Here is a 15,023-nt window from a genome sequence, read left to right as displayed (position 1 = left end):
GTGGCAGTAGACTACTTCACTAAATGGGTTGAAGCTGAGGCCGTCCGGGGCATTAAATGGACGGATGTGTCAGCCTTCATTTGGAAAAGCATAATCACTCGGTATGGGGTACCTCAGTCAATGGTGTTCAACAATGGACCCCAGTTTGAGACGCGTCAACTCAAAGAATGGTTGGGAGACCAAGGAATTACCCATTGCTTTACCTCAGTTGGCCGACCACAAGCCAATGGTCAAGTTGAGGCCTATAACAAGTTGATTTCAAATGGGATCAAGCGCAAGCTTGAAAAGGCAGGCGGCCTATGGGCAGACGAGTTGGTCAATGTGCTATGGTCCATACGGACAACAGCAAAGAGTTCTACAGGGGAGACTCCATTCTTTTTGGTCTATGGAGCTGAGGCTGTACTCCCAATTGAAATGTACGAGCCCACTTTGCGGGTAATGCTTTATGATGAATCGGCCAATTGGGAGGCCATGAAGACCGCCCTAGATTTCCTTCCAGAAGCTAGGGGTAATGCGGCGCTTAGGCATGAAATTTATCGCTTAAGGATAACAAGGGCATATAACCGCCGAGTGTCTAAGAGGCCGCTCAAAATGGGGGATCTAGTGTTGAGAAAAATGGAAGCTGTTGGCCGTGCCAATGAGGACGGCAAGTTGACTCCAAACTGGGAAGGACCGTACAGAATCAGGGAAGAAGTCCGAGACGGCACATATCGCCTTGAGGCAATTGATGGCCGTCAGATCCCACGGACATGGAACACTGATAACTTGAAGAAGTATCATGTTTGAGTTTTGTTTCTTTAAGTACTTAGCCAAAAAGCTGTTTATACAGCTAGGTCTACTGACCGAGCCTTGTAATTAAAGTCGTACGGCCACAACAATGTACTTTTGACAAAAATTAATGAAAAGTCAGGCATTGTTGAATTATTTGTTGTTTTTATGATTAAAGGCCGAATGAAATGATTTACTGAGTTGCTTCCAATATAGTAACACGGCTTATCATTCTTTTTGAATGGTCGAGTTAAAAAGGAAGCAAGGTTGCTTCCAATATAGTAACACGGCTTATCATTCTTTTTGAATGGCCGAGTTAAAAAGGAAGCAAGGTTGCTCCCAATATAGCAACTCGGCCACACAAAAAAAAAAAAAAAAAAAAAAAAAAAAAAAAAACTGATTTAATTCAGAGATCAATGCGTCCGCCCAATTCTAGGCGGACGATTGAGGCAAGGTATTCCGAACTTGTGTAGAAAACAAGTGTCCTTTACAAATAGGGCAAGGGCATACCTAGGCATTTAGCCCGGCCAATCAAGGAATCTCTGAGTTGAGATAATACTTAGGATTTCTAGGGTACGTCCGAGCGATAGATTCAACGGACTACTCGTACAATGATAGCCGAACTGCCAATTAAATTGATTCGGTGCTTCACCTAGTCCAAGGGCAATCATTACTATGATTTGATTAACTTGCTAGTCTTCATACCCTTTTAAGGTATAAAAACTACCAAGTTAATCAAACCACTTAGAAAATGGACTAGGCGAACACCGAATAAAGGGGCATACCCCTAGGAACGTACGAAAAGGCATAATATTGAGACGTACGGAAAACTTGCAAAAAGCAGAAAATTTGCAAAAAACTGCTAAGTATGAAACAGAAGTAAAAGCCGCCAAAAAGGCGGACAAAATTTTCATTAATAAGACCGCACAAAGGCGGCCGAATTGTTTACAAAACCGCTCGAACAGGCGGCCTCAGAAGAAGAACAAAAAAAGAGAAGTACAAAATAAGCTAAGTACACAGTAAGCTGAAAAGAAAAGGAAAGCTGAGCAGACGGCTGCTGGAGGACCTGAGCTCTACTTAGCCGTATTATCTGTGGCAGGCTCCTCCGCTGTCTTGGCGTCCTTGGCCGGGGCATCCTTTTTGTCCGCCTCCTCCTCCTCCTCATCCCCGTCCTCTCCGGACTCGGGGGAAGTAACTACTAGTTCTGGAGGAGGCATGCCGGCCTTCCTTGCCTCTTCTTTAAGGCAGACGTACTGAAGCCGCTTCTTGAAGCGTTCCTCGTAATAGGCGGCTTCACCTTCGTCCACCATCAAGTTGAAGGCATCAAAGAAGTATGCCTTAAGCCTGTCTTCAGCATTTTGCTCGATGCGGATGACTTCTTCAACGCTGATCGGCCGAGGAGTTTTAAGTTGCTCCTCATAGTCCGCAATGGACTTCTTTAAGGTCTCCACCTCGACCTTCAGCGCGTCCGCTTCATCTAGAGCAGACCTAAGGTTGGCTTGGGCCAACTTCAGCTCACTTTTCAAGGCTTCGGACGCCTCGAAGCCCAGCTTCCACTTCTCCTTTTCCAGGACGGCCTCGTCCCTTTCAATCCTCATGGCCTCCCTGGCCAAGGACTCCTGTTCGAGTGCCTTGCCCAGTTTGACCAGGTCCTCTGTTTGCCGCGCCGCTTTGTCGGACAGCGCGGTTATTTGGGTCTCAAAGTGTACCCTTTGGACGGCGGCCGTCCCAGTTACAGCATCCTCGGCCTTCCTGATTTCAATCCAAGCCTGCTTCAACCGCTCGTTCTCTTTATCCTTCCATTCAAGGAAGGCGTTCAGGCGGAGGAACAGCTGCGGACAGAAGAAGGAAACTTAGTCAAATATAGAAGAATTTGCTAAGTGTTGGAGAGAAAAGGTATAGAGAAAAGGAGACGTACCTCAGCAGTACAGTTGAGCATAGGGCCGAGGAAGCCCTCATTGATTCCCCACAGCTTATCACGCTGCGCTTGGGGAACCACGCGAACCATGGCCTCGCGCATGGCCTTCCTGTCCGCGCCAGTCAGTGACTGGCTGGGCAGCCTCATTTGCAACTCCTCTGAGATATCTGCGGACGACCGTGTAAGAAGAGTTAGCTAAAATTCACAAGCAAATAAAGATGTTAAAAAGTAAGAAAGAAGAAGGCTAACCAGTGGAGAAGCTTGGAGGAGAAAGATTGGTGGGAGGAGGCGGCAAAGGAGCCTCCCCCTCATCAGGACGACCCTCATCAGCATCGCTGGACGGCGGGTTGACCAGCATCGTCCCGATCCAGCGACCGGTCATTTTTTCTGGGGTTAACTTATCCCCACCGTCCGAAGGGACGGACTCTTCATGGACTTGATCAGCAACAGGTTCCATGGGCTTGGAGGCCCCGCTTTGTGTCAGCCGGGGTTGTTCTCCTTTAGACTGCGTTGTAGCAGTCTGCGACTTTGTCGTTGCCGCTGCTTGAGAAGACGGCTTGGAAGCAACCGTCTTTCTCCTCTTGGATGCGTTCGCATCAGGAGTGGACGTGGCAGGCTGCTTCCGCCTGGTCTTCGGGGTAGAGGAGGAGGTCTGCAAAAATACCAAGTTAGAAAAATTTGATGGCGTCCATGCGATTTGGGAAACGAGCTCCCTTCCAGCATGCGTGAACGGACATAAAGCGTCCGTGCAAACTCAGGAAGTAGGTTCCTCCCAATATAGCAGAACGGACACATTAAGGAATGAGAAATTCAAAAAATAAACTAAGTGTTTACCTCTTTGAGTTGCTCGTACATCTTGAAACGAGCCTTGTTTCTGGCCAAGTCCACCTCGGACATCTCAACCTCTGCTTTTTGGGCCGAGTCAAGCATAGCGTACGCCTCCGCTGCAAAAACAAAAGGCAAAAGTGTTAGAATATTTTTCTAAAGAACTCTACGTGCGTACAAAAAAGTTTATATATCTAAGTGTCCACCTTGGGGCATGTTCTGGTACAGGCCGTACGCAGACATGAAGATAGGGTCCCTAAGCCAATTGGCAAGAGGAACCCAATGGCTAGGGACCCGTTCAGTTTTGTTGCCCCGCCTGACTCGATTAACTTTGAAGTACTCGAGCTGGTGTTCGTGGCTTGGGTGGATGGGCGGCTTGTCAGGCTTGTGGTCTCCGCGTCCGAGCTGAATAGGCTCTGGACGGCACCTGTTCATGCGAAGGTTGAACTCCGCGTCCTGAGTTTTGACACGGTAGAAGCGGTGCTTCCAGTCCCTCCACTTACTGACACGGTCGACCACGACCATGTAATCCCTGGTTGCACTCAAGATGAGCCAACCATCCACCTCCTTTTCCAGCCGGGTGAGTGAGTGCATCTCACAAAAGACCGCAAAGTCTGGCGTAAGTTTCTTAGCGATGCACGTCACTAAGTACCCAAAGATGTTCAACCAACTGTTTGGCGTCAGTTGGAAGAGGCCGATGTCTTACTCGTCCAGGACAGTCCGGACGAATGGGTGAAGAGGGAAGCGGAGCCCCACATCCAAGGCGGCCCTATAGACGCAAAACGCTCGTTTGTGCGGCTTCTCCTCATCCCAGGTAGCCACAGCAATGGCCTTCCTGGGGACTTGAATTTCGAATCCCTCCCCCAAATGGAGGGACTCCTTATACTTCTCATAATCCTTCTTTAAAAACATCAGGGCTGTCTCCCCAACTGTACAGGCGTACGGGTCCCTGAAGTTATCAATGTTGGCGACAGTTTCTTCGGCCGCCGCCTCGCCTTCGGCCGTCTCACCCACGGCCTCTTTCTCAACTTCTTCTTCTTCCACTTGGTGAGAAGGGGCACTCCCAAACTCCGAAGACAGCACTCTGTCCAAATCTGCTGCCTCGGTCGAGCTTCGGCCCCTTGAGCTTGGAACGCCCATTGAAGAAGGAACGTCCTCCTCGAACATTGGACGCTTGCCTTTATCCTTGGAAGCGTCCACCTCATTTCCCGAAGGAGGGGCGTAGCGAATAGGCAGGGCGGACGGTTCGCGGATTGAGATTCCTGTTAAGGGTCTGTCCGCCCCACCCAGTTGAGGCCGAGGTTGAGAAGAAGAGGGGACGGACGAACCAGAAGCGTCCGCCCCAGAGTTGGAAGGGTTGTCTTTGCAGGCTACCAGTTCGGCCCCATCCATGACTGAACTGGCAAATTGAGGGAACCTAAGTTCCGGAGCAGGTGCGGACGAGGCGCCTTCAGCTCGCAGGCGTTCCTCGAAGGAAGAAGTGACCTCCACGGCCAAGTGATGAGAGCTAGTGGAGGCGGTCGTTGTTTGGGTGGTGGAGTCAGTCTCCACCATTGTACTTGGGTCACTAGGGTCATAAGGGACCCTAGGATGAACCAGACTTCCGTCTGGGTTCCTGGCCGCGTGAAGCTCACGCGTACGCATGGTTCTTGCCATTGCCTGTTGGGACAGAGAAGAATAAGTGGGGGTGAGTATGTACGCATCAGACATAGACTCACTCCAAGGAGGAGACAACTCTTCTCCGTCCACTCTAGATTCCTCAGTCCCAGGCGAACGGCCGGCCTCATGAGAAGAGTCGGACGAAGCCGAGTATGGATCCAGAATTGAAGTAAAAGAAAAAGAAAACAAGTAAAAGTAAAAGAGAAAATGTAGACGGCCTACCTCTGTACGTTCTGAAAGCTCTGAAGGTGGTGGTGAAGTTCTTGAAGATTAACCAGAAAACTCAAAAATGCCCGGAAAACTCAAACTCACGGCGGCGCTCTTGAAGATTAAGGAAAAAATAACTTTCTCTCACTAGAACGCTCTGACTTCTCTCTAGAATTCACAATTGGGTAAAGTGTGAAAATGAGAATTCACCTCCCATATTTATAGAGTGAATTCATGAGGGCAAAATGGTAAAACCGTCTTTCCCGCCTAAACATTCAAACGGTAATTTCTTGAAGAAATTACTCGAAGAAAGGGACAGAACGACGTTAGGGTTCTGTTAACTTGTGAAAAAATCGGACGGATAATTAACGGCACGTTAAAGTGAATTGAAATAAGTGGAAAATTCAAGAATTTTACACCTTCAACACTTAGTCTCCAAAACTTGAGAAAATCTAAGAGGAAAAAACGTCCGCCCAGTTTTCAGACGTTTAGTCTAAAACAGGAATTCAGACGTACGAAGCATGATTAGAAAGCCACGAAGTACGTCTGAAATCATGGAAGCCCAGATTACCCCAAAGAAGATAGGTGGTCGTTCTGGGTGGTTAGGAGATAAGCTCCTCCCAGAGTATCAGAACGTCCAGTCTCATTGTTGTGGTCGTTCTGGGTGGTTAGGAGATAAGCTCCTCCCAGAGTATCAGAACGTCCAGTCTCATTGCTGTGGCCGTTCTGGGTGGTTAGGAGATAAGCTCCTCCCAGAGTATCAGAACGTCCAGTCTCATTGCTGTGGCCGTTCTGGGTGGTTAGGAGATAAGCTCCTCCCAGAGTATCAGAACGTCCAGTCTCATTGATGTGGCCGTTCTGGACAGTTAGGAGATCAACTCCTCCCAGAGTATCAGAACGTCCAGTCTCATTGATGTGGCCGTTCTGGACAGTTAGGAGATCAACTCCTCATAGAGTATCAGAACGTCCAGTCTCATTGATGTGGCCGTTCTGGGCAGTTAGGAGATCAACTCCTCCCAGGGTATGAGGACGTCCAGCTTGAAACAAGTGGACGACCACATGAATTTAGAGGTTAAGCCTCTTAGAGTACGAGAGCGTCCAGTACAAAGTATGGACGTCCAGATAAGCAAAAAGCCAAGCTCACTCCAGACTACGAGAACGTCCAGGGCAAAATATATGGACGTCCACGTAGCAAAAAGAGCCTTGAGCCATAAGTATATGGACGTCCAGGGCATATGGGAAGCAAACCCAACCCAGAGTACTAAGACGTCCAGAGCGCAAGATCAGAGGAGGCGGCCAGTAAGTGTACGAGCCACCCCCTCTGAGGGGCAAATGTTTAGGGTAAAAATACCCTAAGTACGTGGCCCGATCTCATGGTGACACGTGGCCCAATAAACAGGCGACACGTGGCCCTATGAGAATGAGACACGTGTCCACTTGTCATGGTGACACCTGTCAGCCATCTCTAAATGCCCCAATGCTGCAATCAGAATGAGAAAAGGGCCCTGATGACCTCAGGCCCAAATCCCGAGAAAACCTTGAAAGCCGTAAAACGGCGCCCCCCACGACACGTGGCGACCTCTGATTGCGCAGCCAATCATGTCACGAAATTCTAGGGCATAAACCCTAGAGGGGTACATGTTCCCACCCCTATAAATACCCCAATCATTTATGATGGGAGGGATGGATTGTGACATAACATAAATATAGAGCATTAAAGAGCTCCAACTTCTCTCTACTTTCTCTCTCTAGCCTTTTCCGTTTCCGTTCACTAACTTGAGCGTCGGAGGCGAATATTCCGAACACCGGAATATTCGTTATTTTGCAGGTGTCCGAGTCTTTGTCAGTAGAGCGTGACCAGTATCCGAGGGAATCACAAAAAACCCCGAAACAACAGCCGTTCATAGTGGAGCTCCCGTCTACATACACTTTCTAAACCTGATCAGTGTTATCCGGCGCAGTCAGCCTTGTTATTTCGACAATAAAATCGGCGAATGCCTACCCCTTTATTACCTTCCTTGGTTCTTAAGTGATTTCCAGACTATGTAATTCAATAGCCCATTTGAGCATTCGGCCTGATGATTCCAGGGTCGTCATTGGCCGCTTGATCGGTTGGTCTGTGTAGACCACTACCGAATGTGCTAAAAAGTAAGGTTCAACTTCTTGACAGCCATGTAAAGAGCGAGGCCAAAATTTTCAAGCATGGGGTACCGAAGTTCTGCGTTCCTGAGAACGTGGCTAATGAAATAGACCGGGAGCTGGATGCCGTCTCTTTCAGCAAGGAGAACGGCACTAAGGGCATGATCTGAGACAGCCAGGTACATGTAGAGCGTGTCTTTGGGCAGAGGGATGACCAGCCTTGGCAAAGAGTGCGAATGCTGCTTCCATTTTTGGAAGGTCGCCTCAGCATCATCCCCCCATTCAAACATAGCCTTCTTCTTAATTGCCTGGAAGAAGTAGAGGCATTTGTCACCTGACCGGCTGAGGAATCTCCCCAAGGCCGCCAGACAACCTGTTAATTTATGTACTTCTTTGACAGTGCGGGGTGACTGCATGTCAATGACAGCCTGTATTTTTTTAAAGTTGTCCTCTATTCCCCTTTGGTTAATCAAGATTCCAAGAAACTTCCCAGACTCAACACCAAAGACACACTTTCTTGGGATTGAGCATGACCTTGTGCCGACTGAGTGTGGTGAATGTTTCTCGGAGATCGGCAAGGTGATCCGCTTGCTTCTTGGATTTGACTATCATGTCATCGATGTAAGCCTCTACATTCCTCCTAATCTAATTAATGAATATTGTATTGATCATTCATTAGAAAGTAGCAAGCGCATTCTTCAAGCCAAACGACATCACATTGTAATAGAATAACCCCTGATCAGTGACGAATTCCGTATTTTCTTGATCCTTTTTCCACAGGGGAATCTAATGAAAGGCTGAGTAGGCGTCCATAAAACTCATCAGGGCATGTCCGGCTGTAGAGTCGACCAGACTGTCGATCTTTAGAAGTGGATAACTATCCTTCGAACATGCTCTATTCAAGTTAGTGTAATCAACGCACATGCGACAGGTACCATTTGGCTTCTTCACGAGCACAACATTCGCAACCCAGTCAGGGAAGTTACATGGCCAAATGAACCCAAAGTCTAACAGCTTTTTTACTTCGACAGCTGCCGCCTAACTTCTCTCCTCGCCGTTATTTCTTTTCTTCTGCCGGATGGGCTTCGTTTTTGGATCCACGGTGAGTTTGTGGACAACAAGATCCGGGCTGACTTCTCTTCCACTTCAAAGGCAAAAATGTCTTTGAATTCTTTCAGCATATGGTGCAAATCTGCACCCATCTTTGCAAGTGCAACCGTCCCCACCTTAACAGTTCGCTCTGAACCGTTGTCGTTCAAAGGAATATCAATGTGCTCACCAGCCGGCTATGGATGGGGGTCGTCTGACCGTTCCCCAATCAGTGATTGCTATTGCTTTTCTTTTTTGACCACCACCAGCTGATCAGTTTTCCTTTTCTTAGAGGCTGGTGGGGTTAATTGGTCATCCTTGATATCATCAAGGTCTATTGGCTCCTTCCTCTGTCCAGCTGCTGTAGCCTCAGGTTTGACGTCCGAGAGATAGCACTCTGTGTCCGTCTTCTGATCTCCGTTCAGGGAGCCAAAAGAGCCATAATCCCTCTCAGACTTGAACAACATGAGGGAAGGGATGATGACGGCCTTGCACTCGTTCAGAGTGGGTCGAACAAGAATGAGATTGTAGGCGGTCAACTCTTTGACCACCAAAAACCGGATGGTCATGTGCCGTCCGTTGCCCTTTTCTTTCAACCGGATTGGGATATATATCCGTCCGACTGGGTGCACCACTCCTCCCCCAAACCCAACAAGAGGATAGGAGACATCATGCATGCTATTCGGCTTATACTCGAGGTTGGAAAGGCACTTGTAGCTGATGATGTCGGAGGAGCTACCTGTGTCAATCAAAATGCGACCAATGTTTTGGTTGGCCACTTTGCATTCTATGACCACAGGGTAATCATGCGGCCGACGGACTTTGCCCCGGTCCTTCTCCGTGATGACAACTTCTGGGAAAGCGGTGGTGCCAGACGCTGGTCCCGGATACTGGTCCCTCTTTAACAGAATAAACCATCTTTCTATGATGATCTTTGGTGCCCCGCATGGTCGGGCCACCTCCAGCGAATCCGCCTGTTATAGTGTAGATCGGTTCCACATCGGTGTTCAAACTACAACTAGGCTGGGGAATCTTTTTGGAGGACTGCCCCGGATTCGCTTTGGAAGTCACTTTGGACTTCACATAGGTCTTCAGCACTCCTTTGTCGGCCAGACGGTCAAGCGTCCGCCTGAGGCTGAAACAGTCGTTGGTGTCATGGCTGACGTGCTCATAGAAAATAGCAATGTTTTTTTTTGTTCCGATTTTCAGTGAAACCTTTCATTGGAGTCGGCTTCTCTAGGGTCAGCCGATCCTTTATCTCCATGAGGATGGAGTAGCTGTCCTTGTTAAAATCGTACCTTGGAACGTACGGTTTCCATTCTTTTTTCTTCTTCTACGCCAGCTGATCAGAGTTATCAATCGCCCATATCTCTTTTTTCTTCTTGCTCTCTTTAGGTTTTTGAGCCGACTGAGCAGGCCGACTCTCCTTCTATCTGCCAGACTTTTTAGAGTCCGGCTGCTTATTTGAGGAGCAGAGTTCGGTCGCCTAGATATAGGCTTCCGCCTCCATCAGGGCTCCTTGGAGGGTAAAGATTTTCTTGCAGACTTGTGAGCTTCATTTGTTCTAGCCTTCATCACCTTATTGAGCGGCAATTAAGGATCTTTAGCTATGCATGTCTTAATCCTTGTTTTGACCTCTAGCTCCCAAGATCGTGACCGAGCCACTCTAGGGGAGGACAAGGGCATTGTTCGTTTTCTTTATCTTCTTTTTGTTTTGTTACAAATTTGGTTTTGTATTTTGCATTTGCGTATCTTGCTACCCCTTTGAGCCTATTCCCTTTCTTGATTATGAGCCACATTACAAGCCCAATGACCTTTCATTTCCCTAACCATTAGTTTTGTGAAGCATTTTGGTTTGAGAGTTTGTTTTGTGTTGCGATGGTTTGAATGAAAATGAGAAAGAAATATGCTCTTCTAGACCGAGCAAGAAAGTAAATTGTATATATTGTGTTTAATAAAGCAAATGCATTCAAGAAAATTCGTCCATAGTTAAAAAAGGCAAGGACATCAAATAAGAGTTTAAAAAAATAGAAGGAAAAATCCATAAAAATTAGAAAAGATTCAAAAACACAAAAATATTTTAGTTGTTTCGTTTTTCAACCCTTTTTTAAGCATTGAGGACAATGCTTCATTCAAGCTTGGGGGGGAGCGTTACTACGTTTTTGTATACATTTTGTGTTGGTGTTGAACAAGCTTGGGGGAGATGTCATTATTGGTATTTTTGTTTGATGTTTGGTGACTTCTTGAGTTTATTTTTTGAGAGTTGGCCCCTATTTTGCTTCACTTAGGAAATATCCCCAAATTTTTCAAATTTTTACCCCGCCTTGACCCCTAAACTTACGTTACAACCAATAAAATACCCTTAGACCCTTAAGGGTTGAGTCAATATCGGTGGAGGGAGATAGTTGTCAAGCCTTTGGAGAGAGTGTGCATGGCTAAGATGTCGGGATTACCTTCTCAAAGTTTTTCATTTCTTTATCTTTTTCCGGTTCCTTCGAGGAATCATGAGAAGCTAGCATAAGGGTTGATTTGAAGCTAGTGGAGAGAACACGGCCCGATTGGTTGGGGATAGGGTGGATTGAGTTCTCATTAGTTCTCTATAATTAGCATATGTTATGTTTCAATCAACCATTGACATCTTGGAACGTGCATACATTTGTCTATTTAGAAAGGTTTGCATTCATTGGTACTTATTCCTATCTCTTGTCCAATTATGAACTTTGTGTTTTCTTCCTCTTTGTATGTTTCTTTTTCTTTTCTTTTTATTGTCTTGCCTTGGTTTTTGTCTAGAGTTGTGGGTTAAGCTCTTAGGAAGCCCTCACGAGAGCACACTCGTCCTCTAGGGCGATCTAGGGGTTTAAAGGGCTTGTCATTTGTTGCTAAAATTGACCGTGATTCCTACGAAAGTGAGTTAGTGTATATTCTTTCTCTTTTTAATTTTTTCTTGCTTGAATAAATCATTCTCCTTATCTCGTGTTTCTTGTTAATTTGCTTGAGGACGAGCAAAAGATTAGCTTGGGGGAGTTTGATACGTGACTTTTATGTCACTTTTAGGATTTATTTCTTTTTTCTTATTTTCCTTATTTGATCTTTATTTTGTGTATTTTAGTAGTTTTTAATAGTTTTTAGTTTATTTTTGCAATTTATTTTATTATTCTTAATTTATAATATTCTTAGTCTAGGTTCTTGTTAATATTTTTCTTCTCGTTTTCCTCCTTTTATTTTCTTTTATTTTCAAGTTTTTTTTTCTTTATTTTATTTAATTTCATTTGATTTTATTATTTCTTTTAGTTTTAACATTTTATTTTACTTTAATTTTATCCTTATTTTATTTTAGTTTAGCATTTTATTTTACTTTGTTTTACTTTATTTTCATTTTTATTTTATATGTCGATCTACCATCGTGTTTGTTTTGTTTGTAGGAAAGTTCAGGTCGAGGCTTGGTTATAATCAAAGTCATATTTGAGTTCAAGGTCCGAGGTTCGAGGCACAAAATTTGAGCCAAGCAAGCTGCTGCCCCTTGCTGCTCAAGTTGCTGCACTCTTATCCTTCACCACACCTTTCACCTAACCTACACCACACCTTCCCTCACATTTCCCCTGCTCCCTCAATTCTCCCACGCAATAGAGCAGCTCACAGCTGCAAGCTCCAATTTACCACCATTACCACCAGCAATCACCACCACAACACCCAATAACACAAACAACAACTCCAAGCTATGCCATCACAGCCCACAACTCCATTTCCTTCCCTCCACACCAACAACGCCATCTAACCCATTTCAACCACCACCTTACGCAACCCAAAGCACCGTCAGCCTGCAATTGACCACCTTGCACACCACCGAACTCAGCCACAACAATTACCAAATAGCGACAACAGAGTAGCCTCGAAACTCACAGCCACCACAAAGCTCGAGCAGCAGCCGCAACTAAACAGCACCAGTCAACCGCCGCACACCACCCTCCCTGCTTCGCAACCAACAAACCCGCAGCCGCAAGCTCCATTTCAGCCCCAAAATTGATGACCCATTAGAGCGGGCGCTCTTTCATACGAAGCGGCCGCTCCCCTTTCATTCAATTCCACCAATTGGAGGCAGAAAGCTTGAGCGGCCGCTCATATGGGTTAGCGCGGCCGCTCCGTCGTGGGTCTTATCTTTGTTAATTCTCACGTGATTTGCACGTGAATGGAGGTGCTCATTAATATCGAACGGTCAATATTTCAAGCTTGATGAAGACGATGATGATGAGCTGTGATGATTGATGATTTTGATGCGTGTTAATGTTTTTGATGAAATCAGAGCTGCACGAATGAAGAAGAAGGTGGAAAGCGTGGGGGTCTGATTGATTTTTGGTGGGTTTTAACTTTGTTTTTCTTTTTATTTTATTTTATTTCTTTTCTACTTCCTTTTCTTTTATATTATTTTCTTTTCTTTTCTTTATTATTTTTACGCTTGTATAATTAATAACCCTCTTGGGGTTGTTTCTCTCAACTTTTAATCAACTATTATTCTTTTAGATTAGATTAGTTTAGTCTATTTTATTTTCTCTCTCTTAGGGTTAGATTAGGAGCCTCTTTCTCTAGTTTAGGAGTAGTCTTAGAGAGAGAAAGCTTAGATTTTTCATGGAGTTTTTGAGAGATTGAAGAAGCAACTATGTGGAATCTCTTCTCATCTATTCAATGAGCATTTCTAACTTTCTCTCATCTTTATTGATTTCCTTTATTTCTTGTTTTTGTTTATTTGTTTATTGATTAGAGTTGTTAATTAGTTTAATAGTTTAATTTTAGCTTTCATTCTAATTTTATCTTGCTTTTCATGTTCTTCTTTATCATGTTAATTTAGATTTTATTCTAGGGAATTAGATGAAGATTATGTTGTTGAATTGAATGATTTATTGTGATTTGTATGCAATTGATTCTTGATTATTGTGTATGGATGATGCTTATATGGATTAGAATCTTTCTAGTTAATTGATTCTATGTTCTTAATTGTGCTTTCAATCAATTGTGCAAAAGTGAGTTGTTTGAGAGTCTAAATTCCTCCATACCTATGCTAGGTTAGTTGCACGAGAGTGAATTAGCTTAGTAGAATAATTAGCATGCTTAATTGTGCGAGAGTGAGTTGAGTGTGTTGATTGTTCCTAATTAAGGCCATTTTCATCTAATTGCAATGTTGTTGTTGAATGCATTAATGTAATTGAATTCCACTTTCCCTAGTTTTAGTTGTTTGCTCTAAGTAGTGTTTAGTTGTACCTTTCTCTATATCTCGACCATCCTAGTTGTCTAATTAGCATAAATTGATACACTTAGTCCTCGTGGTTCGACCCTTTACTTGCCACTAACTAGTTTAGTGAAGAGTTTAGGTATTATAAATTTCTAATTGGTTAGGGTTAGTAGTCCCAACGACCTACTTTATCGTGATCACAAACTTGAAAGTCTACCTATCCTTCAGACTTATGAAGAAGTCTGTATAGGCTACCTCGTCAGACAGCCCTTGAATCTGGATTCTCACCAGATTAAACTGCCTGACGTAGGAGCACAATCCTTCTCTACCTCCCTGCTACACATTGTTCAGATCGAGACTTGTTTTCTTTGCTGGGATATTCATAGAGAAGTTGGAAGCAAACAAGAACGCAAACGTCTTGAAGCTGTTTATGCATCCAGCCGGCAAGTTACCGAACCACTATTGGGTTATGCCCTTCAGGGTAGCTGGGAAGCAACGGCACCAGGCGGCATCATCCAACCCTTGTAAATACATGAGGTGGGTGTATGCCAGAAGGTGATCTTCTAGGTTGGAGGTACCATCATAGGTCCCTACCAACACATTTTTAACGTTGGCCGGCTGTTCGACCTCGGCTATCTCCCTGGAGAATGCAGAGGGTTGTTCTCCAAGGCTTTGTAACTGAAGCTGCCGGTCCATAGGTTGGTAATTATATGCCGCCTGTCCTCCGAAGAAGGCAGGCTAGATTTAAGGCAAAGCAGGCGGCCTGTATAATGGTTGGGCCACATAATGTGCCGAGTTGATTACATGGGGTCCTGTGTGGACGGAAGGGCCACCAGACGGAGTCCCATGTACAAATTGCGAATTCCTCACTGAGGTATTCTTGAAGCTATTCGGATAAGTCGACATGGATGCCAACTCAGACAGCTGCTGGTACATCTTTTGCTCAATGTAATATCGAGCATTAGAGAAGGTCTTTTTGCTACCGTCCGGTTGCACAAGCCGGATGGCCTTTCTCTTTGCCGTTTCTAGGAAACGGAGTTTGGAGAGATCAATCTGGGGCCGAGCCTTCTCCTTCGTAGCAGGGTAAGGAGTGGGCTGTTGGTCCCTGACTGACTTTGCTTTCTCAGCCTGAGCTGGTTTTTTGGCCAACTGTTCCTTCCTAGGAGCAGTCGTCCTATTGGTGATTATTTCCTT

The sequence above is a fragment of the Chenopodium album genome, chromosome 17 (assembly GCF_948465745.1).
Source record: "Chenopodium album chromosome 17, dcCheAlbu1.1, whole genome shotgun sequence".
NCBI classification, from domain to species: domain Eukaryota; kingdom Viridiplantae; phylum Streptophyta; class Magnoliopsida; order Caryophyllales; family Amaranthaceae; genus Chenopodium; species Chenopodium album.
The sequence above is the reverse complement of the archived record's forward strand: the minus strand, read 5'-3'. Positions refer to the sequence as shown.